At 39.2% G+C, this 22,196-nt stretch overlaps 1 long non-coding RNA gene across 1 annotated transcript in view; it reads right to left on the reverse strand.

The window, feature by feature from the left end:
• Positions 1-303: 303 nt before the first annotated feature.
• The window catches only part of LOC130091538 (uncharacterized), a 28,533-nt gene continuing 6,640 nt past the window's right edge, over positions 304-22,196 (reverse strand). The window contains exons 2-3 of the long non-coding RNA XR_008807824.1: positions 2,351-2,430; positions 304-337 (exon numbers count right to left, since the gene is read on the reverse strand). This is a non-coding gene — a long non-coding RNA (uncharacterized LOC130091538). The remainder of the gene's footprint in view (positions 338-2,350; positions 2,431-22,196) is intronic.

Here is a 22,196-nt window from a genome sequence, read left to right on the forward strand (position 1 = left end):
AGCAGACCAGCAAACTTTAAATTATCACTCCCAAACGAACTGAAACCAGCTTTTAAGAGAAAAGAGGAGGATCCGGTGAATGTTCCAGTGTGGATGTGTGGAAAGATGGGAAGTAGGAGGAGATCTCCGCTGGCTTTAATCATATCCTGTAACCTGAGTTTGACAGCTGCTCTCAGAGCCCAAATGAAGCATGGCCCCGTCCCGGTCGCCTGACAGAGGGCCCGGCGGATCCATGCATGGACAGGTTCACTTACCCCAGGCCAGGGGCTTCATGCCATTACCTGCTCGTCTGGATACTCATTCAAACACCTGCTCATTCAGAGGGTTGGATAGCGAACTTCGGAAATAAAGAAGAAAATGTTACGGTAGCCAAAGGGCAATGGCATTATATCCTTCTTCCATCATACACACACATCGTCATGGTGGATTCCCATTCGCTTCTACTGTTACACTTGAGCTAAAATTAAAACAGTCTGAACAGACTTTTTTTTTTTATTAGAGAAGACGTTTTTTGTACCTTTAAAACAACTTGACCAACTAGTCTTTTTACAAGCACTTCATATATTTTAACAAAAGCCATATACATCAACATACAAGCGTGATCAAACATTTTAATACATGATAAATACCATGCGGAGACTTCATTTTTGGCACAAACGAAGTACTGAATCAGAGATTTGAATTGATTCATTGAAACAGACAGTTTGAATTGAGTCTCTGAAATGAATCAAATAAAAACTGTTTACTTATTAAACACAGCTCTGATTCAGTGTTATTTGTAGTGTTATTTGCTACTGAAGTCTAAACGAGAGATGCTATTAAAACATAGTGAATGTAGTATAATTAATGGGCAATTAAAGGTGCCTTAAAATCATTGCGTGAAATGTTTTGGCACCAAATTATGGCACAAAAGAGTTGCTGAATCAGAATTTTGAATCAATTCACTGAAAGTTTTAGTTGATTCTCCAAAATGAATCAAGCATGCCAACTTTTTGATACTGAAGCTTAAATGAGAGATGCTATTAAAATCTAATGATCTGTTTTTGAAAAATGTGTGTGTGTGTGTGTGTGTGTGTGTGGGGGGGGGGGGGGTGGGGGGGGGGGGGGTGGGGAGGGGGCATTAAAATCACTGCAAATATTTTGTAAGTAGGCCATTTGATATTTATGAAATAAGTGCTAGTTTTTAATTCACATAATTCATTTAAAGGCACAGTTCACCCAAAAATGAAAATTGTGTCATCATTTACTCTCTCTTATGCCGTTCCAAACCAGTATGACTTTTTCTACTGTGCAACATAATAGAATATATTTTGAGAAATTTCTATTTTTTCTCATACAATAGAAGTTCAAAATGGAAGAATGTTCAAAACAATTTGGTTATACCAACTAATTTTGTGTTCTGCAGAAGACAGAAATGAACAACATGAGGGAGAGTAAATCATGACAGAATCTTCATTTCTGTGTGAACTGTTCCTTTAAATAGTAGGTATTGTAATAGTAGTTTTTTCAGCACATGGATTGTGTTCATTTTTGTGTCTGCGGCTCTCGCCAGCGCCGACGGGGAAAGCAGGGCAGTGTGTAAACACCCTCACAAGTCAAATGAAGCGCTAAACGCCAACAGGAGATTCACCCGAGAGCCATAAACACAGCTGCACTGAACAATGCAGGGCCCACTTACTTCTGTGTGTGTGTGTGTGTGTGTGTGTGTGTGTGTGTGTGTGTGTGTGGTCCTGGTAATCCCTACGTTATGGGGACCGTTATGGGGACCGTTATGGGGACCGTTATGGGGACCCCACAAAGATGGCAATAGGCCTAGTAATTCTTTACTTTTTTTTGGTCCCTCCGTACAGAATGATCTTTTTTGAAAATCTAAAATAGCAGAAAGTTTTCTGTGTTGAGTTTTTAGGGGTAGAGTGGGTTATAGGGGGATAGAATATAGGCTGCAGTTTACAGTATAAAAATCATTGTGTGTGTGTGTGTGTGTGATGTGTGTGTGTGTGTGTGTGCGTGTGTGTAGCTGCCAAGGCTTCTGAAATGGAGCAGGTTGTCATTCCCTCAGCCCGCAGGGAAAGAGAGCTTGAGTGGAGGATACAGTTTCTGCTGCTCCAAAGACAAAACCTCCTCATTACCATCACAAGACTAATCAGCTTCAGTATATTATATTATATTATATTCTGATTGTAAAAACAATCTGATAGTTTTATATATTGTCCCTTTATTTAGCATCAATGCAGTTCTGATCTGTGACCTGTAACTTACAGTGAAGAATACTGTCTGTGTGTGTGTGTGTGTGTGTGTGTGTGTGTGTGTGTGTGTGTGTGTGTGTGTGTGTGTGTGTGTGAGCACCCACCTGCAAAATCCCAGCTGTTGTGCTAATCTCTCTCTCCTCGTTCGCGCCGTACACCCCTGTGCCCTTCCTCTCACCCCTCACTGAAAGAGAATACAGAGCATGTCATTCCAATTCCATTTCCTGTTCAACTGATCTGTTACGAGCCGCATCACAAAAACATTCCTCCCACCAAAATAATAAGACATGCAATGTATTACCAGAACATGAAGGTATAATGTTATTGACTAATTAAAAGCACTAGTTCAACCCAAAATGAAACATCTGTCATCATCTCAGAAAAAAAGGTACGAACGCTGTCAATGGGGCTGTACTTTTCAAAAGGTACACTTTTGTCCCTTTTAGGTACTAATATGTAAATTTTAGGTGCTAACATGTAGCTACCGTTAAGGTACCAATATGCACCCTTTAGGGACAAAAGTGAACCTTTTGAAAAGGTCCAGCCCCATTGACAGCGTTCGTACCTTTTTTTTCTGAGATGTTGTTCCAAACCTGTGTGATTTTATTTCTTCAGTGGAACACAGAAGATATTCAGCAGAATGTTCAGAGTGCTCTTTTCCAAACAGTTAAAGTGAATTGATTTAATGGTGTGAAAGCACCATTAAAGTATCATAATGGTACAACTGAATTTAATGCATCGCTGAATCTCTCCTCTAACATCACTCTCGAATCTCATTCGTGCTTTCAAACATGCCGCCTCAAGACATTTTTGAAATCGGCTCTCACTGGTTCATTATTTTGTTTTGAACTTTTGTTGAGAGAACATTCAAAAGTAACATTCCCATAATGTTTGCAGAATGACAACGATAATGATATATTTTTTATATTTAAAAAAATGTACTTTTAAAACATTCAGAGATAACATTTTCATAATATCAAAAAACTGAAATTAAAATGTATAAAACTATAGACTTGAAAAAAAAACTAATAAAAATGACAAAATCAACAAAATCACTATGATACTAAAATAACTGGTCATGTGAAGCAGAAATAACATTTGTTTTCACTTTTCACAGACTTTTTAATTCACCGGTGCAGAGAGCAACAGTGTAAATGTGTTAAAGATACATTAAGAATGCAACAGCAAAATTTTTTTTAAACGGTCTGTGTTTAAAGATTCAACCCATTTAAACATCATGAATTTTATTCACACACTCAAATAATGAACAAATCTTGGCCCCAAGGCATCCCCTCAAACTCTACCTATTCTTACAAACAAACAAACAAACACACACATACACACACACACACACACACACACACACACTATCAGTTGGCTTTCGGGAACTTGTGAGGGATTATTAACATCAAAGTAAATAGAAATGTCAGCCTGGCTATCTTTGGAAATGCCAGAAGCCCTTTGCATATCCCCTCCACATCAACACACACACACACACACACACACACACACACACACCGGCCCCCAGCAGCGAGGGCTGATTATTGCCGCTCTAGTGAAACCGCCTTTTGATCTGCAAACATATTGGAAAGCACTTAAAGGTGAACGATCGGCAAGCAGAGAAGCAGAAGCAGATGACATCACGCTCGGTCGGGGTCTCGTACAGTATCTGTGGGCTTCACCCACAAGCCATAGCAATTAGATTAACAGGATTATGCAAAACTGCTTCCTGCGTTGGTGGTTTGGTTTTTATATTGGGACATATTAACACCGGATGTGGATCTTCACATTTCAAGTTGACTAAACTTAAAAGGCAGCACAAACATTTTCTTTTTTAAGTTTACAGTGTAATACTGTAACACAGGGGTTGGACAATGAAACTGAAACACTGGCCAATGTTGGAGGTTTCATATCTGCCTGGTGGCCAATCTTTAGAGTGAAGCACGGGTGGATCAGTGATGGTTTGAGCTGCAATATCATGACAATCCTGACTGTGTTTGATGGACACGTCACTGCCGAGGACTACCGAACCCTTCTGGAGGATCATGAGCACCTGATGTTCAAACCGTGTATCAGCATGATCATGCACCAACACACACAGCAAGACTTGTGACAGAAGGGTTTGAGGAAGATGAGAGTGACGTTTAACATCTCCCATGGTCTGCACAGTCACCAGATCTGAATATTATTGAGGTGTTTTGGAGAAGCGAGTCAGAAAACGTTTTCCTCCACCAGCATCATATAGTGACCTGATACTGTTCTGGAAGAGGAACGGCTCATAATCCCTCTGACTGTGAAGGACTTCTATCTGTCATTCCCAAGATGAACCGATGCTTTATTTGGATGCAAAATGAGGCCCTACACCATACTAATACATTATTATGTTGTAAAACCAGGTGTTTTAGTTTCATTGTCCAACACCTGTACATATCTTTAAACTCAAAAAAACCTTTAAACTGGCTATGATAAAACCGCTTGTTAAAAAACCACAACTTGATCCTACAGAATTAGTCAATTACAGGCCGATCTCGAATCTGCCTTTTCTGTCAAAGATATTAGAAAAAGCAGTATCTTCACAACTATGTTCCTTTCTAGAAAGAAATGATATCTGCGAGGATTTTCAGTCCGGATTTAGACCGTACCATAGCACTGAGACCGCTCTCATTAGAGTCACAAATGATTTGCTCTCATCATCCGATCGTGGTTGTATCTCTCTATTAGTGTTACTCGATCTTAGTGCTGCATTTGACACCATTGACCACAACATTCTTTTAAATAGACTAGAAAACTATGTTGGCATTAGTGGAATTGCATTAGCATGGTTTAAATCATACTTAACTGACCGTTATCAGTTTGTAGCAGTAAATGAAGAGATGTCTTATCGATCACAAGTTCAGTATGGCGTACCACAAGGCTCAGTACTAGGACCGCTGCTGTTCACTCTGTACATGCTACCATTAGGAGATATCATTAGGAAACATGGAGTTAGCTTTCACTGTTATGCCGATGATACTCAGCTGTATATTTCTTCAAAACCGAACGAAACTTACCAATTCACAAAATTAACGGAATGCATAGCTGATATAAAAAATTGGATGACTAGTAATTTCCTACTACTAAATTCTGAAAAGACAGAGATTCTAATTATTGGACAAAAAACTTCCACACGTAATAACCCAGAATACTGTCTAACACTTAATGGCTGCTCTGTCAAGTCTTCGTCGTCGGTTAGGAACCTGGGTGTGCTATTTGATACCAACCTTTCTTTTGAAAGCCACGTGTCTAGTATCTGTAAAACTGCATTTTTCCATCTTAAAAATATATCTAAAATACGCCATATGCTCTCATTGGGAAATGCGGAACAATTAGTCCATGCGTTCATGACCTCAAGGCTAGATTATTGTAATGCTCTACTGGGTGGTTGCCCTGCACGCTTAATAAACAAACTACAGCTAGTTCAAAACGCCGCAGCTCGAGTTCTTACCAGAACCAGGAAATATGACCATATTAGCCCGGTTCTGTCAACACTGCATTGGCTCCCTATTAAACATCGTATAAATTTTAAAATATTGTTGATTACCTACAAAGCACTAAATGGTTTAGCTCCGCAGTACTTGAGCGAGCTCTTAACGCATTATAGTCCTTCACGTCTATTGAGATCTCAAAATTCCGGCCAGTTGATAATACCTAGAATATCTAAATCGACTGCAGGCGGGAGATCCTTTTCCTATTTAGCACCAAAACTTTGGAACAGTCTTCCTACCATTGTCCGGGAAGCAGACACACTCTGTCAGTTCAAAGCTAGACTAAAAACACATCTCTTTGACCTAGCATACACATAATACATTATAGACTTCTATAAATTCAATGTTAGGCTGCATAGATTAGGTCAGCCGGAACTGGGAACACTTCCCTTAAATCTTGATGTACTCGCTACATCATAAGAAGAATGGCATCTACGCTAATATTAGTGTCTTTGTTTATCCCGAGGTTTTCCCGCAGCCTGCCGGATCCAGGCCGTGTCCAGATCTGACGAGGGAGCTTTGCCTGGACCCGATGACAATGCAGTGCTGAAGTATCCACTATCCTCTCCCTATGGAGGATCACTTTCCCACTCTACAGATAAAGCGTTGTGAATTCCGGCTCGCGTACCCCGAAGTGATAAAATAAAACAAAATTCTGTATCAAAATTTATAGGCAAGAAAAGTAGTTTGTTTAGGCTGGGTTGTATGAATTACAAACCTGCGCACATATTTTAAAAAGCACATAACTATAGAATTCTGAATGAGAATGTGAACGCCGTCAGCGTTAATCACAGGTTCGCGTTTAAAGTCTGATCATTTCGACGGAGGTGAATCGGTCAAAGTTGGCTTTGGCTGGAGGTAACATTATTCAAGAACCGCTATAACGCCAAAACAATCTGTTACCTTAAATGATATGTTTATCTCTGTAAAGCTGCTTTGAAACAATCCATTGTTAAAAGCGCTATATAAATGAAAATGACTTGACTTGACATACAAAAATAATAATAGGGCCCAATATGCTGAGTTAAGGTGAAGGAATTTTCCGTCTTATTTTTTCACAGATGTTTTACCAGTATGCATTGTGTTGTTTTTTAGGATGAAAGGAAACGTCCATAAAAATAGAAACTAAATATTTTCCAAATAATATTTTACACATATTTAATATATAAATTTCTCACAGTATAAATGGGGTCTTTATATGATAATATGTGATATTTAAGGCTTTGCAACTTGAGGGAGAGTCGATAATGACAATATTCGCACATGAACTGTTCCTATAGGCGATGCACATGAGATGTTAGTGACCTCTGACCTCCCTCACACAACCGACAGGAAACGAGACACTCTCTCAGGGTCAAGACGGCGCCCCGGGCTCGACCTGTTCCTGTCGACGGTGAACGTGTTTCCCCCGCTCCCAGCCCTCGACCTCCTGGATCTCTGTTTGCGAAATAGGACACACAGAAAGCTTCTTTTGTCTGTTCTGTCTGGCAAGCACACACAAGCCATCTCGCTGGAACCCGAGTCTCTTCCCTTCAGTGTTTTTAATTAAAGGATTTTTATTTTAATTCCCCTCAGCATCCTGTCTTGGATCAGATCTCAGCTGCGTTTTCCAAATCCAAGCGCTATTTTGTTCTCACGAAACGTTCCCTGATTGTAGAAACAGACTTTCCACTGGATTATTTTCGGTTTTGGCAAATTTTCATACGTTTATGTGTTTGTGTGGATGCAGTGTTGAGGAAGCTATTTTTAAATTAGAGCTTTGCAAGCTATACAAGCTAATCATAATTTAAAGCAGATCAACTACAGTCAACCATCATTTTGGAGAAAAGAAAAAAGTAGTTGGCTATACCAGAGCAACTAAAAGTATAGCAACACTACCAGTTTACGAAAAAACACACTCTCAGAGAGTCTCTCTCTCAATTTTAGTCAGTCAGTTTATTCAGACAATTAATTTTAATAAACTGGTTCAAATAAATTATTCACTTAGAGAAAACAGAATAAATGAATAATAATGAAATAAGATTTAACTTACAAAATAAATAAAACGTTTAAAAAAAAAATTATTAAAACAAAATAGATAGAAAAAAAATTGAAATAATAATAATAATAATTTATTATTATAGAAACTAAATTTGTTCCATATAATATTGCACACTTTTGTTTTGTTTGTTTGGTATAGTAAAATAAATGTTGCTCTTTAGTTAAATGTGATGGTTTTTAATCCACATTATAGTGAAGTTATGGCTTGAATTAATGAACTATATTTTTAATCAGTTCATGATCTGACTCAATTTCCAGTGCTACAAACAGAGAGAGAGAGAGAGGGATATAGAATTTTAATTATGGCATACAATAATTTTGAATTAAAGTCGCAGCATTAAAAAATATGCAAAGCTACTGTGATGCTGCTAAAAAAAATGACCAGAACCAGTTAATAATGTGGTCCCACTTTATATTAGGTGTCTTTAACTATGTTTTAACATTTAAATTAACAATTTGATACAACGCACTCACTGTGTACAAAACATGTTTTTACATTGTACTTATATTTTTATAAATACCTGCATATAATTACAGTTGTAATTAGTTTCTTTAATTACATCTATAATTTCTGTAATTACAGTCAGTAATTACATCTAAAATTATTAATAGCAGCAAAAGTGTTCAGCAACAGTGATCATGCAGTGGAGTTAGTAGCATTGCCTTGAAATGTTTAGTAGCACTACTACTCAGTAGCCAAGTTGATGGTTTATAAGAATCAAGAGCCAAACCCACTGCTGCTGCTTTCACAACACAAGCATATTTATTGGAGAGCGTACATGGTTGTGGCTGAACAAATACATAAATAAATAAAACCAGTGAAGAACTTCAGCTGCTACCACCAAGACTATTCTTGCCTAGTTAGTGCTTAAACATTCCTGTTCTCGAAGGAATAAACAAATGTGACCGCTAAAAGTTGTTTACAACATCATTGGCAGGTCAAAAATGTGCAAACATTTTATGATTAAGAAAAATATCTGATAAATGATGAGGAAGACTGTTCACCCACTGTTCTCCAGGGTCTGCATGGCGTACTGTAGATGTCTTGCGTATTTCTGCCATCATTGTAGTTACACACAAACATCCCATTGTGAATAATTACTGTGAGGATGATGATAATAGAGGATTGAAAATGACATCTTTCTCCATTGACAGCCTTTGAAAAGTATCCGTGTATTCAGATGAGATAAAGCAGCATAACCATTGGCCTTTTAATGTGATTGCAAGTATTTTCTCATCAAAATACACATCTGCATTTGAATGGCATTCAATGGAGAAACAGCATAATTGTGCAATTTTGACATTTTGATTATTAAGGTCAAATTGATTTTTTTAAAAAGTGAATCGGTCACAAGAAGATTATTGACATGTATTTATAAAATAGATTTTCACTTCATGCTTAAACCCTGAAGAGGCTTTGCTGCCCCTACAATACTTTGCATATTTATAGAACCGCGTATACTAAATGAGGCAAGGGTGTAGAGTTACTTTCAAGATATTTTAAGGCGTGAATTATTTGTTTTCAAGGAAAAATCGCTTAAGTACGCTTGAGTGAGGGATGAGTTTTATGGGATAAAATGATTGACTACAGGTCAATTCTGGGTCTTGGTTATGCGAACATTACGGGAACATTCCCAAACATTATGGGATTTTAATGTCAAATTTACAAAAATGTTAATGAACTTCCAACTAAAACAGTTCCATGAATGAGGTTGTCATATTCTGTGTGTTCTGTTTCATTTTCATGGTCTTTTGGTTTGTTTCTCTTCAGTTATCTGTTGTCTTTGTTCCCGCCACACCCAAAAACTTAAAAATGCTTCCTTCGGAGGACAAATTCTAAGGTTGGAAGGCATCAAGGCCTGTCCAAATTCAATGTTAGCTTCATGATCGATTTTTGAAGGCAGCAGATGTATCGTTCGCTGCCTTTGATATCCCACAATCCTATGCGTTCCATTCTGTGACTGTTGAGCTAGAAAAAGAAAGATGACGTCTGAAACTTGTGGTTGGTGGTCAAAAGTTTGTGTGTAAATGTTTTTGACCAACGTTTTCCACTTCTGATGTCATTTCTAGCGAGAAATGACTACTTTAGTAATTCAATATTTGTTTAGTTCTCATCAAAGCTCGCTCTATTTTGCTTTAGATCATTAAACAGTTACGCTGCCTCAGAAGTCTGTCCGAAATCAGTTTCGCAAGGGAACTTTGTGCACAAACACTGCCTGCAGAGTCATTACCGTAAAGAAGCTGCCTGAGTTTTCGGATGCAGACACTCATGCCATCACACACACCTGTTCGTCATGTAATTTGTTATGACTGTGTATTTGAGTTCCTCCTTATGTTCAGTTCATTGTCGGGTATTGTCCTGGTTTGCACTCTGTTAGTTTGTTTTCTTTATAATAAACTGAGAAATAATGACATTCTTTTTTTCTCAGAATAAAAACGTACAAGCTGTTGTGGGGAGAAAGTAGCCTATGTGATGAGCAGTTCATCCCAACCAGCATCAATTCCTGGCTTTATGTTTACTGTAAATACAATATAATTACCAGGAAAAACAACCTGTCTGAGGGTAAACAAGCAATATGTTGACTAAATTACCAAATTTCCACGCGGGGTTGTTATTGTTAATTAAAACTAAAAACCATTTACAAACAACACACTTTTGAAATAAAATATTAACAGAACTAAAATAACTTTAAACTAATAAAAAACACAACTGTTCATTGTTTGTTCATGTTAGTACAGGTCAATTAAATAATGTTAAAAAAAACAACATTTGATTTTAGTCATGTATTATTAAATGCTGAAATGAAAGTTAACATTAACATTAGCAAATTGAACTTCATTGTAAAGTGCTACAGATATATTTAAAAAAAAGAACATAAAAATGACAAAAACACACAACAAAATTACAAAAACTTTATATAATACTAAAATAAAACTGCATTCATCTGAAATTAATACCAGCCCATTTTATTCTCATTTTCTTAAAAGAGAAACACGTACACTGAGGGTATTGGTTAATGTAAAATGAGCCTGCGGTCGCGAGCAGAACTCAATTGATCTGGAGGCCCTTTGATACATTTCATTATGTAACATATTCCTGTGACTCCACTGTGAACCCCCAGAATGCACTTCAGGGCCCTTCAAGGTTCACTTTGAACTTTAAATGAAAATTCATTAATCTAACAACTGGATGCATTTACCAAGGCCGTAACCATGTCTTGAAAATGGGGGATGGGGGGATTTATTATTTTTATTTATATATTTTTTGTTGGAGGTGTTATTGTTTTTTTATTATTTAAAGGAATTAAATGATTAAAAGGGATTTCAGGAAATAAAGAAAAATAAATAACAACTGTTCCAGGTCTATGAAGTAATCAAGTCAAGTCACCTTTATTTACAGTATATAGCGCTTTTACAATACAGATTGTATCAAAGCAGCTTCACAGTGATAACATGAAAATAATACAACAAAGTTTGTTTCTAGAAGAAAGTTGCGTCATAGTCCACCTTAAGGCAGATCAATAATATTGTTGAATATTAAATGTCCCCAACTAAGCAAGCCAAAAGCGAAGGCGACAGTGGCAAGGAACCAAAACTCCATCAGTGACAGAATGGAGAAATAAACCTTGGGAGAATCCAGGCTCAGTCGGGGCCAGTTCTCCTCTGGCCAACGAACGAGCGAACAGTGTGTGATTATGATCCAGGCAGCATTACAGGTCTGAGGTCAGATTGGATCAGAACATTCAGAATATTATACAGTTCCATCTGGTTGGAAGTCGGAGTCATCCCGCCGGTATGGAGACGAGTGTGTTGAGGATCAGTGCCGATGGCTGTCGTGTCAATGAAGTAATCAATTTAAACTCTTTACAAATATGTTATTTTAAAATTGGCACACATCCACTCTTATTCGTATGTCTAATATGTCAAAAAATCAAAAAGTTTATTGTCTTGTCACATTCAGTTATGCATTTAGGCTACTTTTTTCATTACTGGTAAATTTTTTATGAAAATAGGTAAGTATTTTGCATTACTGATATTACTGTCAGTTGTTGAACATTTCTATCGTAAAACAGTTGTAAAATATTTACATCTATTACACCTTACCACGCACTCTTTCACTGCAAAAACTAAAGTGTAGCGTTGAAAGGGACCTTCTTTGATTTGATTGGCCACGTCAAACATTTTGACAATGACGCGCGCTGTTAAACCGCGTTTAAAACTTTCTGTCATCCGGGGGGGGGGGGGGGGGGCAATTTGGCCATGTTTTTGCAGGGGACTTGACCCCTTACAACCCTGGCATTTACGACCCATATTCCCCTCTGGTGCGGTGTGTAGGGGGTCTGTATTTGCTAGATTCCAGCTAGTTTTATTCATTAGTTCTGCAAGCTGATGCAATGTGTTGGTTGCGGATCACATGACTTCAATTGTGTTGTGTTGGAAAGCTGAATTTTCAGCATCATTCAGGCCACATGATCCTGTAGAAATCATCAATGCTAAAAACTTTGCTTCAGGATTCTCTGATAAATAGGGGGAAAATATATACATATTTTTTTTATTCAAATAAACAGGTTTAATTTGAAATCTTTTTTATATTTGTTAAAAATGACTGCATAAATCTTTTGCTGAATAATTCTTCTTTAAAAAACAAACAAAACAAAACAAACAAAACCAACTTACCGGTAGTTTCTTGAGCAAATCATCATATTAGAATGCTTTCTGAAGGATCATGTGACACTGAAGACTGGAGTAATGATGACAAGAATCACAAGAATAAATTACATTTTAAAATATAAAAGTCTGAAACTTGAGGCAGAAACTGAAACTTGCAGCACTTTGTTAGTAGCAATACACTAGTGCAGACACTGTCTGACTTCCTGTGGCTCATGCTCTTTCCTGTCTTTCCGTCGGTCGGACCTCATTAACACACACTCCTGTCAGCATCACAAACACCAGCACAGCTCATACAGGATCCGCACGCATAAACAACACAAGCACCAACAGAAACTAACACTTCCCATTACATCTCCTCGTCGTGCAGCTTGGACCCTCTTTCTCTCAGGTTTTGTTTCGTTTACTCTCTTCCTCCAGTCGAATGTTGGCTTCGCCACCAGAGGTAATGCTGGCCTTGTTTGGGGGTAAGATTCTGGAGGAACAGGAAATCTTGAAGAGTTCGACTCAGAGCTGCAGTTTTAATACTGGGACCCCAAAAGGGTGGAGCATTTCTCTGTTTCTCCCTTCTTTTCTTTGCTGGAGAAAAACTCACAGCATTCTGGCTCAGACATGACATCATAAGGGATAGTTCATCAAAAAATGAAAATTCTGTCATCATTTACTCACCTTCATGTCGTTCCAAACCTGTAAGATTTTGTTCGTCTTCAGAACACAAATGAAGATCTTTTTGATGAAATCTGAGAGCTTTCTGTCCCTCCACTGACAGCTACGCAACTACCACTCTGTTGGTTCAAAATGTTCATTAAGAGATCGTAAAACTAATCCATATGAACTGAGCGGTTTAGTTCAAATTTTCTGAAGAGACTCGATCGCTTTATAGAGATTTAGGCTTTTTTTTCACATTTAAACACTGGTCAGCGAACATAAACAGAAGCTCAACCGAACCTGCTTGACACGAGAGAACAAAACATTTTGCAGAAGCTCAAACGTGCTGCGTAACACGAGGATGAACCTCATTGGTTCTCACAGAAGCTCAAATGTGCTGCGTAACGCGAGGATGAACCTCATTGGTTCTCACAGAAGCTCAAATGTGCTGCGTAACGCGAGGATGAACCTCATTGGTTCTCACAGAAGCTCAAATGTGCTGCGTAACGCGAGGATGAACCTCATTGGTTCTCACAGAAGCTCAACGTGCTGCGTAACACGAGGATGAACCTCATTGGTTCTCACAGAAGCTCAAATGTGCTGCGTAACGCGAGGATGAACCTCATTGGTTCTTGCAGAAGCTCAAACGTGCTGCGTAACACGAGGAGGAACCTCATTGGTTCTCACAGAAGCTCAAATGTGCTGCGTAACGCGAGGATGAACCTCATTGGTTCTTGCTGAAGCTCAACATGCTGCGTAACGCGAGGATGAACCTCATTGGTTCTTGCTGAAGCTCAAAACGTGCTGCGTAACGCGAGGATGAACCTCATTGGTTCTTGCAGAAGCTCAAATGTGCTGCGTAACACGAGGATGAACCTCATTGGTTCTTGCTGAAGCTCAAAACGTGCTGCGTAACGCGAGGATGAACCTCATTGGTTCTTGCAGAAGCTCAAATGTGCTACGTAACACGAGGATGAACCTCATTGGTTCTTGCAGAAGCTCAAATGTGCTGCGTAACGCGAGGATGAACCTCATTGGTTCTTGCTGAAGCTCAAACGTGCTGCGTAACACGAGGATGAACCTCATTGGTTCTTGCTGAAGCTCAAATGTGCTGCGTAACACGAGGATGAACCTCATTGGTTCTCACAGAAGCTCAAACGTGCTGCGTAACACGAGGATGAACCTCATTGGTTCTTGCTGAAGCTCAAACGTGCTGCGTAACACGAGGATGAACCTCATTGGTTCTTGCTGAAGCTCAAACGTACTGCGTAACACGAGAATGAACCTCATTGGTTCTTGCCGAAGCTCAAACGTGCTGCGTAACACGAGGATGAACCTCATTAGTTCTTGCTGAAGCTCAAACGTACTGCGTAACACGAGAATGAACATCATTGGTTCTTGCAGAAGCTCAAACGTGCTGCGTAACACGAGGATGAACCTCATTGGTTCTTGCAGAAGCTCAAACGTGCTGCGTAACACGAGAATGAACCTCATTGGTTCTTGCTGAAGCTCAAATGTGCTGCGTAACGCGAGGATGAACCTCATTGGTTCTTGCTGAAGCTCAAACGTGCTGCGTAACATGAGGATAACCCTCATTGGTTCTTGCTGAAGCTCAAACGTGCTGCGTAACACGAGGATGAACCTCATTGGTTCTCACAGAAGCTCAAACGTGCTGCGTAACACGAGGATGAACCTCATTGGTTCTTGCTGAAGCTCAAATGTGCTGCGTAACGCGAGGATGAACCTCATTGGTTCTCACAGAAGCTACAACATGCTGCGTAACACGAGGATGCACCTCATTGGCTCTCACAGAAGCTCAAACGTGCTGCGTAACACGAGGATGAACCTCATTGGTTCTCACAGAAGCTACAACATGCTGCGTAACACGAGGATGAACCTCATTGGTTCTTGCTGAAGCTCAAATGTGCTGCGTAACGCGAGGATGAACCTCATTGGTTCTTGCTGAAGCTCAAACGTGCTGCGTAACACGAGGATGAACCTCATTGGTTCTTGCTGAAGCTCAAACGTGCTGCGTAACACGAGGATGAACCTCATTGGTTCTTGCTGAAGCTCAAACGTACTGCGTAACACGAGAATGAACCTCATTGGTTCTTGCTGAAGCTCAAACGTGCTGCCTAACACGAGAATGAACCTCATTGGTTCTTGCTGAAGCTCAAATGTGCTGCGTAACGCGAGGATGAACCTCATTGGTTCTTGCTGAAGCTCAAACGTGCTGCGTAACACGAGGATGAACCTCATTGGTTCTTGCTGAAGCTCAAACGTGCTGCGTAACACGAGGATGAACCTCATTGGTTCTCACAGAAGCTCAAACGTGCTGCGTAACGCGAGGATGAACCTCATTGGTTCTTGCTGAAGCTCAAATGTGCTGCGTAATACGAGGATGAACCTCATTGGTTCTTAATGAAGCTCAAACGTACTGCGTAACACGAGAATGAACCTCATTGGTTCTTGCCGAAGCTCAAACGTGCTGCGTAACACGAGGATGAACCTCATTAGTTCTTGCTGAAGCTCAAACGTACTGCGTAACACGAGAATGAACATCATTGGTTCTTGCAGAAGCTCAAATGTGCTGCGTAACACGAGAATGAACCTCATTGGTTCTTGCTGAAGCTCAAACGTGCTGCGTAACACGAGGATGAACCTCATTGGTTCTTGCTGAAGCTCAAACGTGCTGCGTAACACGAGGATGAACCTCATTGGTTCTTGCTGAAGCTCAAACGTACTGCGTAACACGAGAATGAACCTCATTGGTTCTTGCTGAAGCTCAAACGTACTGCGTAACACAAGGATGAACCTCATTAGTTCTTGCTGAAGCTCAAACGTACTGCGTAACACGAGAATGAACCTCATTGGTTCTTGCTGAAGCTCAAATGTGCTGCGAAACGCGAGGATGAACCTCATTGGTTCTTGCTGAAGCTCAAACGTGCTGCGTAACACGAGGATGAACCTCATTGGTTCTTGCTGAAGCTCAAACGTGCTGCGTAACACGAGGATGAACCTCATTGGCTCTCACAGAAGCTCAAACGTGCTGCGTAACGCGAGGATGAACCTCATTGGTTCTTGCTGAAGCTCAAATGTGCTGCGTAACGCGAGGATGAACCTCATTGGTTCTCACAGAAGCTACAACATGCTGCGTAACACGAGGATGCACCTCATTGGCTCTCACAGAAGCTCAAACATGCTGCGTAACACGAGGATGAACCTCATTGGTTCTTGCTGAAGCTCAAATGTGCTGCGTAACGCGAGGATGAACCTCATTGGTTCTTGCTGAAGCTCAAATGTGCTGCGTAACGCGAGGATGAACCTCATTGGCTCTCACAGAAGCTCAAACGTGCTGCGTAACACGAGGATGAACCTCATTGGTTCATGTTGAAGCTCAAATGTGCTGCGTAACACAAGGATGAACCTCATTGGTTCTTGCTGACGCTCAAATGTGCTGCGTAACACGAGGATGAACCTCATTGGTTCTCACAGAAGCTCAAACGTGCTGCGTAACACGAGGATGAACCTCATTGGTTCTTGCTGAAGCTCAAACGTGCTGCGTAACACGAGGATGAACCTCATTGGTTCTTGCTGAAGCTCAAACGTGCTGCGTAACACGAGGATGAACCTCATTGGTTCTTGCTGACGCTCAAATGTGCTGCGTAACACGAGGATGAACCTCATTGGTTCTTGCTGAAGCTCAAACGTGCTGCGTAACGCGAGGATGAACCTCATTGGTTCTTGCTGAAGCTCAAACGTGCTGCGTAACACGAGGATGAACCTCATTGGTTCTTGCTGAAGCTCAAACGTGCTGCGTAACGCGAGGATGAACCTCATTGGTTCTTACTGAAGCTCAAACGTGCTGCGTAACACTAAACGTGCTGCGTTTTACTAAACTCAAACTCAAAACTCAATATACCCTTCGCAGGGAGTTTGATTGACAGGCGATCTGACCAATCATAATCCGCCATTTTTGTCCAACAAAAGAAAGTTAGTAGATTAACGTTGGAGGATTTGAACTTGAAAAACGGTGATTGGTTCACGAGCAGCTTTAACTGAGGCTCTACAGCGATCTGTCAGACACATTAAAGAGCCACAAAGCGGTATGTATTTTTTAAATTTCGTTAAAAAATGACCAAATTTGAAAGTTGAGACTTTTTTTCATATCAAAAGTAACCTGGTCTGTCCTGTCTGTCATGTGTTGTCAGTGTCCTCTCTGCTCCGCGATGTCTATTTTTCACTGCGTGAGAACATGGTGTGGCGTGAGAGCGGCGTGGCTTGTCGGACATAGCAACAGTAACTAAAGAGGGCGGGTCTTTGCGAACGCTCAATTCATATGGATTAGTTTTACGATCTCTTTATGAACTTTTTGAAGCATCAAAGTGATAGCTGTCAATGGAGGACAGAAAGCTCTTCCCTTGTGTTCAGAAGATGAACGAAAGTCTTACGGGTTTGGAACGACATGAGGGTGAGAAATTAATAACAGTTTAATTTTCATTTTAGGGTGAACTAATCCCTTTAAGAACTGACGGTGAATGTAATTAATGCATGTTTACAGAGGATTTGCTCATCTGAAAATTAAAATTGAGGACATTAAAAATTCTAATGTCACTGAAGATAAAATGTACATGCAAAAACATACAATCATAATTTGTGTTATAACAGCAAATGCTACACTCTAAAAAATGCTGGGTTGTTTTAACTAAATTTTGGGTCAAATATGGACAAACCCAAACGTTGGATTAATAATGCGATTTAAAAATGTAACCCAACGGCTGGGTTTGTCCATATTTGACCCAAAATTTAGTTAAAACAACCCAGCATTTTTTAGAGTGTATAAATGACCCATTGATGTGCTGTAGGTACATGATAAAGTTCTCTGTGAATTCCCTCGGGTCAGAACTTTAGTGACCTGAATCACATTCGAGACTATAGTGTTCTGTATGCTAAACACGGTACTTGGCGCTGTCTTTAGTCTCTCAAAATGTTAAGACGCCCTGAAGCCACTTAATCTCCCTCCACCGTGGCCAAACGTTTCAGGCCGACCCTGCCAGAAAAAAATATTACTGAGAGAAACTCGGCAGAGAGAATCTGTGTCTGGCCGAGTCTCACCAAACCTGTCAAGAAAACGTCCAGGTCATATTTCAACCCAGATTCAACAGAAAGAAATGAGGAATTATGTTGCATTTAAAGAAAATGGAACCTGTTTGGAAATATTAAAGAGTTACACATCTGTCCACTGCATGAGACAATCATGGGAAATTCCAGATTACTATTATTGTATTGTATTTATTAATGTTTTGAATTAGCTTTTATTTTTATTTTAGTTTTCATTAAGTTTGTGTAATGTAATTTTGTTATGTAGGCTAATTTTGTCATTTTGTACTATTTATTTAATATTACTATTAAGCTTTTTATTTTTTATTTCTAGTTTTTTTTTCAAGCTTTTGTCATTTTAGTACTTCTACTTAAATGTATTTTATTTCAGTTATAGTTTTGATTTAGGCTTTTCATATAATATTTATATTTTATTTTATGTCAGTTTTTTTTATTTTTTTATTCATAGTTTCATAGTCGACACTGGAAATATATAAAATATATTGGCATTGCCCTATTGATTTTAGGATGCATCATGACCTGGATGTGTTACTTTGGGTAAAGGCTGGCACTCGTTGGTGTTAATTCAGCGTGTTTGACGGGCCACTGACAGATATAGTAGTTGTGGCTGAACCACAGTAAAGACGCTACACCAGCTCTGACAAAGCAAACCCTCATGAACCCCAAGCACCAGCAATACGTCAAAAAATGGTGGATGGAGCTCGGCACATCGTAAAAGTCCGATCCAAACATTCGCCCAGACTGCCGGTAGACGTTCTCACACACGGCGGCAGCTGCTTTTCCCATGTCGGATACACATGAACAACATCAACCTCTGCTTTGGCTAATAAGGCTGTTTGGGAATAAGTCGTATAAAGTTGTCTTTCCCTCGGCCCTTCCCAGCATCCTCCAGCATGGTTCTCATTAGCTGCCGCCTTCAGTGTCTTGGCAGGAGAAGCATGTTACAAACTGCGGTGCTGGGCTATATATTTATACTCAGCCTCTGTGTTTCTTATTAGAGGAGCTCTTGAAGTGAGTCTCTAATACACAAAGGCCCCGTGCGCCTCCTCTAAACATGGCAGACTTCAGCAGGACGGCACGATTCATTCTGCTCACCGAAAAAAGGAGTCATTTTTCATTCTCGAAGATTGACATGAGTAGAATGTGTGTCGGTCAAAGCCAAATCCAAAGCAGAATGGCATTCACCGCTGATTTACTACCATAACATGACTAATTTCACAGTGATAAAGGATATTCCATGTGAAAAATGAAGGCTTGGGTTGAGAAAAGTTTCTTACATACCAGAATGGTGAGCAGAACATTTTTAATTTGTCAAACAAGCAAATAATTTACTTCAATCAATCAGTCAATCAATCAATCAATCAATCAATCAATCAATCAATCAATCAATCAATCAATCAATCAATCAATCAGCCAATCAATCAATCAGTCAATCAATCAGTCAACCAACCAATCAATCAATCAGCCAATCAATCAATCAGTCAATCAATCAATCAGTCAACCAACCAATCAATCAATCAGTCAATCAATCAATCAGTAAATCAATCTATCAATCAATCAGTCAATCAATCAGTCAATCAATCAATCAGTCAATCAATCAGTCAATCAATCAATCAATCAGTCAATCAATCAGTCAGTCAGTCAGTCAGTCAGTCAATCAATCAATCAATCAATCAATAAACCAATCAATCAATCAATCAATCAATAAACCAATCAATCAATGCAAAGATTGTTTCACTAATTTCAATATCAATAATGTTGCTTAATTCCATATTGCCTGGAAAATCATCGTGAAAATCATATCAACAATATTTCATACATGACCTTCTGCCCTAACATCCCAGAATCCTCCTACTGCCCACTAACTCATGAAACTACTGCACAGTTTTTAAAACTTTCATCCTTTAGCAGTTTTTTCATTTTTTAGCAGGTTCAAATGCATCCTCCATTAAAAACATTTCATGCATGAGTAGATAAATTCAGCCCAACCTTCACACACACTCTCACAGATTCACACACAACGTGATGATGGATTCTGGAATAATTGAATTTTATCGTGTCTTTCCTTTTCCTTTTATCTCTCGTCGCGTCTTGTGTTTCCTCAGGAGAGAGCGGCCGAAGTGTGACTGAGAGCAGTGTGAACGCCAACGGGAACTGAATTTGGATTTGGTGAAAGTCTTTGTGAAAGGAGTGCTCGTTCATTTCAGCGCAGAGCATCCTCATGAACGAGATGCTCGTTTAATGCGCACAAGAGAGGAAAGTTAAATAACAGACTCCTACAAATCACAGAGAGAGAGAAAAATATCTTTGAAACACTCCAGCTACAGTATGTGAGCTTGTCAGAGGACGTGTGAGGAAACACGAGTTACCAACTCAATCCAATTCTGTTTTCAGGCATTATGAAAAAGGTGTCATTTACTGTAAAATAAAGTGCACAAACACTCTTCTTTACAATCAAAACATTTTCAAAACATTGTTGTTGATTCTCTGTGTGAACTTGACGAGAATTGACTTCACAGATCCAACTAAAAATCAACAAAACACCAGCTGATTCAAACACACTGAGACTCAAACATCACAGAGAAAAGTGACATTACAGAAGAAGATCTTGCAGCATTTGAGACATGCATCTACTTTATCTGATACAACAATATTAGACTTTATAAGTGTGTGACTGAAGTGAATAATTACTTGTGAGGACACTTTCAAACACAAAACATAATAAAAATTAGAAAGTGTTTTTTACTTACCAACTATAGGATTTTTTGTGCATCATCTGTTTAGACACAAACACAGCAACAGAATGAACATACAGTATTCACATTATGTTACAGCCATGAAAGCCTTTTAGGTTTATTTCATAATAAAAATACTTTACAATAATTTATCATATTTTGGTAACACTTTACAAAAAGGTTTTGTTTGTTAACATAGTAAACATGAACTAAGAATGATCAATACTTCTACTGTTAATATTAATCTCAACATTTACAACTAGATTTTTATGATCAAAAGTATCTGTTGGCATTCATGACTTTGCGTAAACATACACGCCACTTTCAAGTCAAGTGGCGTGTTATCTATACGCATTTTGAGCTATCCGCGTGTATGTCCACGCCGAAACGAACTGTCAGCTTTTGCGTGTATGTCTACGTCGTTAAATGTCCGAGCGAAACGAAGCAAAATGTAGATCTACATCTGGGGAGCGATATTTTTTTTCCTAGGATGGTAGGGGAAGACTCATAAATGGTATTAACCCCAGTGACGGGTAGGTTTAGGGACGGGGTTGGGGTAGGTCATATATTTATATATACAGTAATATAACGTTAAGTCAACGGCGTTGATAAACACGCTGAAAAGCGATTATGCGTGTTGATAGCACGCCAAAAATGGAAATACAAATTGGCGTGTCATACATAGGCTACGCCATTTCATGAGATCAGTCTGTCAATGCACTGTGAACTAACATAAACATGAACATTTATATTAACAAGCATTAAAACAGGTTAATACAAATATATTTACTCATTGTTAGTTAATGCATTCACTAATATTGACAAATTAAACCTTACATTGTAGTGTTAGGAATTGTTTAGAAAGTGTTACCCATATTATTTATGTTCACAATACATAAATATATAGCCTATGAATGCAGTATTCCGAATCAAAACACAACTGTTTTATATGAGACCGTAATGTGAATCTGACCTTGTATCCACCTTAAAAACAAGTGCCCCATGATGTCATATTATATGCAGTGATTCACACAGTAAAACTTCAACTAATCCACTGAGAATCGTGGTATTATGGATATTTATGAGGAAAGCAGAAAATATCCCTCATCTGGGGGATGGAAGGAACAGCATGAAGGACAAAAAACATGTGCAGATGAGGCGAAGATAAAAACCTCTGGCTCCCTCAGCCTCTGGGTTTGATTGACAGCTCATTA

The sequence above is a fragment of the Rhinichthys klamathensis genome, unplaced genomic scaffold, assembly GCF_029890125.1.
Source record: "Rhinichthys klamathensis goyatoka isolate OS25496 unplaced genomic scaffold, OSU_Roscu_1.1 h1tg000168l_1, whole genome shotgun sequence".
Lineage (NCBI taxonomy): Eukaryota > Metazoa > Chordata > Actinopteri > Cypriniformes > Leuciscidae > Rhinichthys > Rhinichthys klamathensis.